The sequence below is a fragment of the Myotis brandtii genome, unplaced genomic scaffold, assembly GCF_000412655.1.
Source record: "Myotis brandtii unplaced genomic scaffold, ASM41265v1 scaffold131, whole genome shotgun sequence".
In the NCBI taxonomy this organism is placed as follows: Eukaryota; Metazoa; Chordata; class Mammalia; order Chiroptera; family Vespertilionidae; genus Myotis; species Myotis brandtii.
In genome coordinates, this window is record NW_005354632.1 from 300,484 (window position 1) to 311,122 (window position 10,639).

Consider the following 10,639-nt stretch of genomic DNA (forward strand, 5'->3'; position numbering starts at 1 on the left):
AGTGGCGGGGGCGGGAGCCTCTCCCGCCTCTGCAGCAGCACTAAGGACCCCTCAGGGGATGTCCAACTGCCGGCTTAGGCTCCTTCCCCACAGGAAGCGGGCCTAAGCCAGCCGCAGACATCCCCCCGAGGGGTCCCGGACTGCAAGAGGGTGCAGGCCAGGCTGAGGGACCCCCCTACCAGTGCACAAATGTCATGCACCTGGCCTCTAGTTGATCATATGATTCTGTTTATATGAAATGTCCAGAATAAGCAAATCCATAGAGATGGAAAGGTGATAGTGGTTGCCTACTGTCAGTAAGGGAGTTGAGAAGTCTGTCAATGTTGAACTAGAAAATCACAGTACCTTCTCACTTCAGTGGAATGATCAAAGCCTGCTATGAGAGGCCACCTCGTAGAGAGGAAAGAATGCTGCACTTGCCCTCAGAATTCTCTGGTTCTGTCTCATCTCTGTCTCTGTATGACTCTGGGTGTGTCACCTTAACCTCTCTGATCCTTGGTTGTGTCATCTGAAAAGTGGGGATAATAGATACCTCATCTACCTTACCCAGTGGGTTGCTGTTAAAATGAAATAAAGTATATAGGTATCCTTTGAAAACTATGAAATATTATGTAAATATAATTTACCTCAGTTCTGTGTGTACTTTTTTGCAAACTAAAATGAGCAATATTACCTAATCTATTTTAAATTCAATTTTTACATATCAAGTTTATGCTATAATTATTTTTCTTGTTCCTTCTATGTTTACAACAGAAATGTTAACATTCTAGCAATGATTCAAGATTCCTTTATTAGTGCAGCTTGTGAGTCAGATACCTTTTTAAAAATATCATTTATTCATTTCTTTCATTCAATTAGTTTTTATAAATTTCACTCAATTCATTAATTTTATTCAACAAGTCCTTATTGAGTCCCTACTATGAGCAACACAGTGTTAAGCGTGGGGGTGAAGGAATAAAAAGAGACACACAATCCCTGTCCACAAAAAGCTGAGTCTGGTGAGGTTACAGACACACCCTTAAAGAGCCAATTAGGATATGACGTCATCAAAGCTTTAAAGGACCCGTTTACAAGGTACCACAGTGGGGAGAGGGGCGGGAGCGGGGAGTGTCTAAGGCTGTGAGTATCAGAGCAGGCTTCACAGAGACGGTAATGTTCTAAGTTGGGATATAAAGGAGGAAAAAAGCCTTCACCAAGACAGTCTAAAATAGGGCATCATAGTCCAGGTTGGAGAAGTGAAACATCTTATCAGGTGGGAGAATTGCAAGAGAGTGTAACATGGGTAGAGTTTAATGTTAGAATCGATGTGGCCAGAGGAGAGACTGGAGAAGCTGCAGGAACCAGGCCATGGAGGGCTTCAAAGTCACACAAAGGAGTTTGGTCTTTATTCTATAGATGTCAGAGTCATGGAAGGTTTCTAAGCAGCAGAGAAATAAAATCAGCCATACCCTGAGGGCTCTTCTAAATTATGGAGACTTTGCTCTTGGAGATACTTCTGCTGGACACTAAGAACATTTGGGTTTTGGGGGCCAAAGGGGGAGCATGCCCTCCCATAATACATCTCCAGAATTTCATGATAAAGCAACTTTTCGGCTGGTGGACCATGTGTGGGGTTCATGTGGCAATTCTATGTTCTTAAGTCTCTGAAGAAGCAGCTAGGAGTTCCTGAAGTTTCCAAGTGAAGTCCAACAGCATGAACCATGTTTCTGGGCCCTACCCTTTAGTTTACAGTGTCCTCCCTCCAAACCTCTCTGATACAAGCTGATGGGAACTAGGATGCCCTGGCTCTCCTAGGAGCCAACAGGGTTCTATGCTCCTTCTGCTTGGAACAGATTAAGGATTCTGGAATTTTCCTTTAGCCCCTACATAAGATCCCAAAACTTTTCTCATTTTCCTCCCATGACAGAGGTCACCTAGGCCTTAAACATGACTTTAGAAAACACTATTCCAACCCTCCCTTTTCCCTGGTTGAGTTGAAATGAAAAAACAAAATCTGCAATGTTTTCTCCCAGTGTCCTGGGTGGATGGCCAGGTAGCATTAGACACAACATTTGAAGAGAGACAAGGTGCTGTGTGACATACCCCTGAGAAGGCAGGAGCAGACTTTGGAGGAAGTAAGTTGACTGCAGAGCTGTGCCTGGAGAGATGCCGGCTGAAAGGCCTACAGTCATCAGACGCTAATTAAGAATTTAAGAGCTTTGTTAAATGAAATGTCCCCTTTATTTCTGACTGACATTTCTTGGGTGTCAATGCTGAAAAGCAGGGGCTTGTGGCTAATACATGATATTCTTACACATGAGTAATAATTAACTACCTCCAGCTTCCACGGTTACAACACCTGATCAGGACTTACCCCGCTTTTTTCAAAACTGGAGGTCTGAAACTTGTCCTTTGTTAACGCATTTCCCTTTCTGTGGAAGATTAGCGCTACAGACCACTCAAGTCCCGAGCTCCTGGGAATCTTATTAAGACCACAGCGAGCTCGGTAATGATCTGCCTGCAGAAAATCCAAACTCTGCCTCTCCTCCCCAGTCCCTCCTCTGTGACAGGGCCTTGTCTAATGGCGTGACATAATGTGCCGAAATATGGAAGGAACCTGAGTTCTCTGGGATGAAGGGGAACGTGTCTCTTGGTGTCTCTGCAGTGGGAACCACCTGGGACACTGTCCCCCCCCCCCCAACAATTTCACGGGGCAGCAGGAAGGATGGGAAATCGTGATTGAACCCGGGATAGTAGGACACATCACCTCACCGGTGCTCAGCACCCAGTCCAGAGATGTAATCAAGGTAAGTAAGTCTATGGTCTTACAGGAGGAGATTGTAATGCAGTGTAGTACTTGGAGCCAAGTTATAATTATTAGAATAGAAATTCGCATACAATGAATTCTTAATTAGCTGATAACGAAGTTCAAGAGAGGACCAGAAATGGCAGAGCACAGATAATACCAAGAGCTCATTTCAGATGTATGCTCTTTTCCATCCAGCATTTATCCAGGGCAGTGAATTTCCTCTCTAATGATGATAATAATTCGTATTTGTCATCACAAGAACAAAAATTGTGTTAACTGTGTATGATGACGGGTGGTAACTAGACATATGTGGTGACCATTTCACAGTGCATACAAATGTCAATCATGCTGTACACCTGAAATTGGTATAATGTCATATAGGTCGACTGTACCTCAGTATTAACATATGCATGGCCCTTTCATATACATCAGTGGTTTCAAGGATGTTTTTAGTAGCAGATACATAGTTTCAAATAAAACTTCCTTTGGGACCTCAGTATATAAAGCAGATAAAAGAGGAGCTGCCCTGGTGTAGCCAGGAGAGTGCAGAGCCCCGGGGGTACACCTACCTTTCCCGCCCCCCCCCCCTTGTAGCTGTGGCTTCTGAGGAACTGCCATGGAAGTCTGGAGCCCCAGGAACACAGTTTGAGAACCACTGACATCATTAGCTCTTGACTCTCACATGCCCTGTGAGGTAGACAGGTCAGGGATCGACATTCTTACTTTACAGATACGAACAGGCTCAGGGAGGCTGCGTCACACAGGTAACCAGCGGAGCTGGGACTTGAACTCAATCTTCTGATGCCAGACACAATATTCTAACTAAATGCAAACCCTGCCTTCGCTCACGTCCCAGCCTACCCCCTCATGGTGGGATGCCATGAGAAGAAGATTCGCCAGAGGAGAAGTAAGGGATGCGGTACACGCAGTCAGTTAAACAGAGAGAGAATCCTCCACATTGTTGGGCTGTCCTTTCCTCATTCCAGAAGTGATGAGTCAGCCACAGCCTGACAATGACAGCCAGGTTGGAATGTTCTCTTTCACTGATCACCTTTAGCGATTGGAATTTCAATTTCTGTCCCTGCTTGGTTATGTCTAAATATTTAGGCAGATCTGTACAGACTGGATTTGATGTCTGTTTGATGTGGAACATGTATTTATGCATTTGATTGTCAGCCTGTGAGGAAATCAACGCCACAGAAAGCAGATGTGATCTGACAGTTACGGAAGCATGGCTCTCGCTTTCCCCAGCACACCCTGCCCCTCTCGGAGGCAGAGCTGGATTCTCCCTTTGGACCAGACTCCTGGAGAACCTGACATTTTACTTCCAGGCTCATTTTGTGTGAAATCTTAGGCATACCCATGGCTTCAATCCCTTTCCCAAACTCTGGTGATTCTCGGTTCTGTGTCCTCCTCCCTATCCTTTCTCTTAAGTTCCAGACTCACATTTCTAATTACTTAGACTACTAGAGGCCCAATGCACAAAATTTGTGCAAGAGTAGGCCTTCCTTCCCCTGGCTGCCGGCACCAGCTTCCCTCTGGCACCGGGGACCCGGGCTTCCCTCGCAGCCCGTTTCGCCTGGAAGGTCGTCCGGAAGGACATCCGGTCTAATTAGCATATTATGCTTTTATTATTATAGATGGGGACTGATGGACAAGATCGCCTTATGAGAAGGCAGCAATCAGGGATGGTCAAACCCAGACTCTGACCCATTGATTCTCTTCCCTGAGGTGCTCTCCCACTTCCCTCTAAAGCAGCAGGAATGACACAAATGAGAGGCTGAGTTTGGACTTCGCCCCAATAGAGGCACATAAATAGACAAACAGCGGAAACCGGCAAAAAGGAAAAAAAAATCAGAGATAAAAGTACCCAGACAGCTGAGGAAAGCCACTGCTAATATAAGAAAGGTAATAAACTGAACTACCCATACTACCCATATACAGATAAGAAATTTGAAATAAGTATAATACAACCAAAGAGGAACACATGGGATATTGTTAACATGAGGTAAATATAATAATATTTTTAAAGATCAAGTAAAAATACCAGTTAGGAAAAATATAACCATTTAATTAAGGAACTCAATTGACGAGATCACAGAAGAGATACATACAAATTGGAATTAGTGAACAAAAGATTAGGTTGAGGAATATCTCACAAAATATCAGGAAGAAATAAAGTGGGGGGCGGGGGGAATAACTGGCAAAGGTAAAAGTAATGAAAGCCAAAAACAGAAATTTTAACATCCAATATTAGGAGTCCCAGCAGGAAAGAAAACAGCTTAATAGAGGAAGAGGTGGTGGGTGCAACACTTGGGGAATCACGCCTCTCACAATGCATTGGTAGGCCCCTCTCACGTGGATGCTGAGCTTGATGGCGAGCCTTACTCTGACCAGTGGAACTTCCATAAACATGAAGCAAGCAGAGATGTGCTAAGTTCATGTGCCTTTGGTGGTGGTGGGGGTTGGGGGGCGGTACACGTATGACCATGTGACTCATTCTAACTAATGTAACATCAGTAAATTTGAAGCAAGCAGAGACTTAATAAGCACTTGGGCATGTGAGGAAACCTAGTCCAGCCTTCTTGAGGATGAAGGCCCTCAGGAGAGAGAGAGAGATGCTGGTCCTCCCAGCTTCTGGCCTCCGCACTGTGTTATAGGTGGGTTACTTCTGGGACAGGAAGCAGGAAGAAGAGGCACCATCACCTTTGCTTCTGTGACTATCCATTTCGAGCCTCCTCAAAACAGGCTTCTGGACTCGCATAACATTTACACGCCAACCCTCTGCTGGCCTGGATTCTATCCCCCTGCCTCTCAGTAACGTCGGGACAGGCAGGGAGCCATCCAGAAAAGAGAAGTGAGCTTCTCTTTTTAAATCTTTAAAAGGTTTTCTTCACTTCTGACTCTCCCTCTGAAGGGGAGCTGGCTACATGCCACCAGGCACCACTGTCTGGGGCCTGAGCAGACCCCTCACAGTCTCAGCTTCAACGCCTCTGTGACATTCCCTCCGTTTGAGGGCAAATACTTATTAGCAATTAAATTCTCCGGCTCTTAGAACTGTCATCTGTTGTCTTTCCTCTGTAGGCATCTAGCCTGGTAGCTTCCCTCTTGTTGGCTCGTTTTGCTGTTCGTTGTTGTCTCTATTTTTGTTGGGGGGCATCTGGGAGATTAAAAACCACACCATCATAGCCACCATCTTGCCTCTATTCTCCTTCTAGCTCCATTAAAAAAAAAAAATCTTATCTACAGGTCAGTTCTCTAACACTAAAGGAATGAGATTGTTCCTCGCTCCAATACAGTCCAGAGCTTTCTTTTCCCTGTTGGGCAACAACGAAATCCCAGAGACCCTCCACTATTTCGGGGCCCCTTCTTATGCGACTTTGTTTCTCACGTCACACACAGGAGGACAGGTGAGGCTCCTTCCTGCCTCTGCCTCCGCCCAGAATGTTTCCATAGCCCATCCCAGCCTGCCCCTCTAGCTCTCCACATCATCACCGTTCTCCAGGGCCCGGTTCAAGGCTTGCCTTTCCCCAGCCTGCCCCTCCCAGCCTGCCCCTCCCATCCTCTCCCCTCTCCACATCTCATCACCGTGAAGTTACATTTATCGAGCACTTATATTTAAATACCAGGCTCTGCAAAATGCTCTACATACATTATCCTAGTCAATCCTGGCAAGAACACTACGAGCCACTACAATTACTCATTTTAAGAAAACGGAAACTTAGAGGCTAAATATAACAAGGACAAGGTCGCACAGTGGCAGAATTGGGATTTAAACCTACCTTGTGTCTTCAGACTACGCTCTCAATCATTTTGCTGCACAGGTCTGAGAGATGGCAGCTGTTAACATTTTTTAGTGACATCCTTCCAGACATTTCTTTCACTTTTTAGAAATGCATTCATCCTCTCCCTCTCTCTCACACACACACACAGAAAAAGGTAAAAAGGTTTTGCATAAAGGTTATATAAAATTTGCATAAGTCACTCCCTTGATTCGGAAAGTTATTAGCTATAGAACCAGGAGCAGTCCTGTCTACTTTGCCCTCCAATTAGATTTTAAATTCCTTGGTGGCCTCTTGCTTCTGGATATCTCCCTCCACTGCAATGAAATCAGGACTGAGCACTTAGCAGGTGCATTATAGATGCTTGTTGATGGACTAACACACAAAGGATGCAACTGAAACAGGCCAATTGCAGATACAGTTACCAATAGGTTGTCACAAAGGCCTAAGGCAGTGATGGCGAACCTATGACACGTGTGTCAGAGGTGACACGAGAACTCATTTTTTTGGTTGATTTTTCTTTGTTAAATGGCATTTAAATATATAAAATAAATATTAAAAATATAAATCTTTGTTTTACTATGGTTGCAAATATCAAAAAATTTCTATATGTGACACAACACCAGAGTTAAGTTGGGGTTTTTCAAAATGCTGACACGCCGAGCTCAAAAGGTTCGCCATCACTGGCCTAAGGGGCCGGGATTAATGCCCAGTTCCCTCTTCAGTTGCACATTTCTAGGTGACTGTAGGCAGATACTTAGGTGGGGGGTGGGGGGTGGGGGATAAGAAGTGCAGTTTCTGTCTCCGCAGCGGTCAAGGAAGGCCAGGCACGTCCATCCTGGTCATTGGCCCACCCCCCAAGGAGTGAGGTTCAGGGGAGAAGGGAGGTGTGCTCAGGGCTTCCTGCAGAAGCCAGACCACACAGGTACCCCGGATAATTGCTAGGGGAGGAGGGGCAGGAACAGGCGCCGGTCCTTGTGCTCACCCAGCAGGATGTGAAAAATTCAGCTGGGTTCTTTTTATAGTTTCAATCATCCGTGGTAATGAAGATTCTGCAATTAGAACTCAGCTGGCAGTTGTGCTGGGGACGTGCGAGGCAGAGCAGAATCCCAGGTCTGCAGGAGGGCAGGCCTGTTTGCCGGAAGTCTTGAAAGCGCCGCTGGCAACGAGTGAGGTGATGTAAGGACGAGAGCTATTTTTATGGACCATTTTCTAGCCATAATCACTCCTTAAGTAAGTTCCACGTGGGCATTATAGCTCTCCCATTTTATTTTGACTACATGCAGCTCTCAGTCATCTGTACAAGCGGAGGGGGGTATTAGCACAGGTGATGGAAACAGCAACACTGCGTTGATTTAAGCCGCCACTAATTTGGAATTTATGATCATTTCCCCGGATTGGAGTTTACTTGTATGTATTTTATGAAGGAAGCATTTGTTGAAAATATCCGAGGTGGATTATTAGCCTACTTAAGAGGACATGCTGTTCTCAGACACGTGAGCATAATGATAGGACATTTTTACTGAGTGCTTATTCTGTGCTAGGCACTGTGCCAAACACTGTACCTGTATGATTACCCATGGCCCCTTTGCTCACCTTAGTCGACAGGCACTGTTATCAACCCCATTTTAGAGGCAAGGCAATGGGCCTCTTGTCCAAGGTCACCCGGTCAGGAGGTGGCAGATCCTGGCTCTAAACCCATCAAACCTGCCTCAGCCTCCGGCTCTCAAGTTTGAGGCTCCTCGAATCACAAAACAGCCCTCTGGCCTCTGCATGGCAGCGCTGTTAGCACGGGGAGCCATCATCCATGATTCTCAAAGTCTTCGCAGCAAAGGATGAGGGGGCGGCATCAGTTTCTTGCTAAATTATGAAATGCCCTTCTCATTCCCTGCGTGTATATGTACCTCCTGGTCCCTTCTCTATTGAATTTAAAGCTCTCACTAAAACGCCTACACTATGACAACCGTTCTGTCTTTCCAAATTGTATTATACAAACAGAAAACACATCTGCTCAAATTGACATTTCTATCCTGACAAACTTATCTGGTGAGCTAGGCCGATTCTTCCTGTCCCTTCTTCAGCTATATCGCTGGGGTCACTTGTAGAATACAGACGGTCAAGTGCGGGGCACTGGAGGACCCGTGAAGATAAGAAAAAGAGAGAGAACACTTCCTGCTTCTCGTTGCTCCAGTAGTAGGAAACAATGACCTGCTTTATACTTTATTTATTTATTTTATTTTTTGCTTTATATTTTAGAGGAGGAGGTCATAAAGACAAGCCCGTTCAGGAACATATGGACTTAATTCTGTCATGTGAGGAGAAGTATTGTTCTATGAATCTATGTTACTCTGATAAAATGTGCCGATATTCTAGATCAGGCACAACCATCACAAAAGATGAACACACACACACACACACACACACACACACAAACAGTTAGTGCACAAAATTAATATCTTGGAAAACCCCATTCTCCTGGTACCCTAATCCTAAAATTCAGTTGTCAAAATGTGAAATTCCATTTATGTTTGTAGTAATGACCATGCAGCAAGCCTTTCTAAATGGCATTTAGGCCCAGCCGGTGTAGCTCAGTGGTTGAGTATCGATATATGAACCAGGAGGTCATGGTTTGATTCTGTTCAAGGGCACATGCCCACGTTGAAGACTCAATTCCAGTAGGGGGTGTGCAGGAGGTAGTCCATCAGTGATTCTCTCTCATCATTGATGTTTCTATCTCTCCCTCCCTCTCCCTTCCTCTCTGAAATCAACAAAAATATTTTTAAAAATAAAAAGTAAATGGCATGTAGTGCCAACCCTAGAAATTCATAAACTAATGATGCTTCCCTCTGAAGATGAGACCAGAGAAAGTGGCCTGAAGCTGACTTCAAGATTCAAGTGCTTACTACTAAAATAAGGGAAGATTTTAGATGCTTTGTAAAATCAAACTCACTAATACTGCACACACACAAACTAATTTTATGAAAGATAAAACATTGAGAAGAAAGGCTAGTTTGACATTGGTTTGAATATTTCGTTTTGCAGAAAGGCTGCCATGTTACAGCACAAACCTGAGTATGGCTTTAAACACAGTGACTCAGCCTCTCTGAGCAGATTATCCAGAACAAATCTTAGTCTCTGTGGAGCTGCTCTACCTTCCTTCTGTCTACCCCGTTCAGTAGAGGAAGAACACAAGTTATTTCCATTCAAGCAAAGCTATGGTGGAAACATCACCAAGTACATTCTGAACAACTATCTGCACCCTCATTTTGTGATCATCTGCTCTTCGAATGATATGTGCCCATAATCACTGCCATTTGTGTGACTCGCCCAGGGCTGACTGCCCACAAATCACGCCTGGTAAGTACTGGCATGAACATGCAGAGGTGGGGGAGACCTGAATGTCTGCCTGACTTCACTTCAGGTAAGTCAGGTGGTTGCTTGAGTTCAGACCTAGGCTGGCTGTGGTGGTGGATGCGCCTGGAGTTTGACTGAGTCCTAGACTCGGGGCGGGGGCCAGGATGTGAGGGATGGTCTGAAGAGGTAGATTGAGGGGGGAAGGTGAGGCGCAAGAACCAAATCTGTGCTGGAAATAAAGGGCTGCCGGCAGGGAAAGGTAAAGCGAACAGCCGTGCGGAGCTGCCACCAGCCCCTGTGGCGGCACGGTGGGAACTAGAAGAAGATGTGTGTATGCAACCTGTGCCAGGGTTCCCACCTCAGCTGGATCTCGGCCCCCACGTGTCCCCTGGGCTGGGTGCTTGTGTTCAGGATACAACCGGGGCAGCCAGAAAAAGCCTGGAGAGATCCTCTGAGGGATGGCCTTGGGAACTGTGGGAAAATGTTATAAAAATAAAATTAAGAGAAATATATTTGTAGCATTAAAATCATATAGGAAGAGCCTAGCCAGATGCTTCACTGGTTGAGTGCCATCCTGTGCACTAAAAGGTTGCTGGTTGGGTCCCAGTCAGGGCACGCATGGAAGGCAACTGATCAATGTTTCTCTCTCACAACAATGCTCTTCTCTCTCTCTTTCTCTCTCTAAGAATATATATATCCTCACCCAAGGACATAT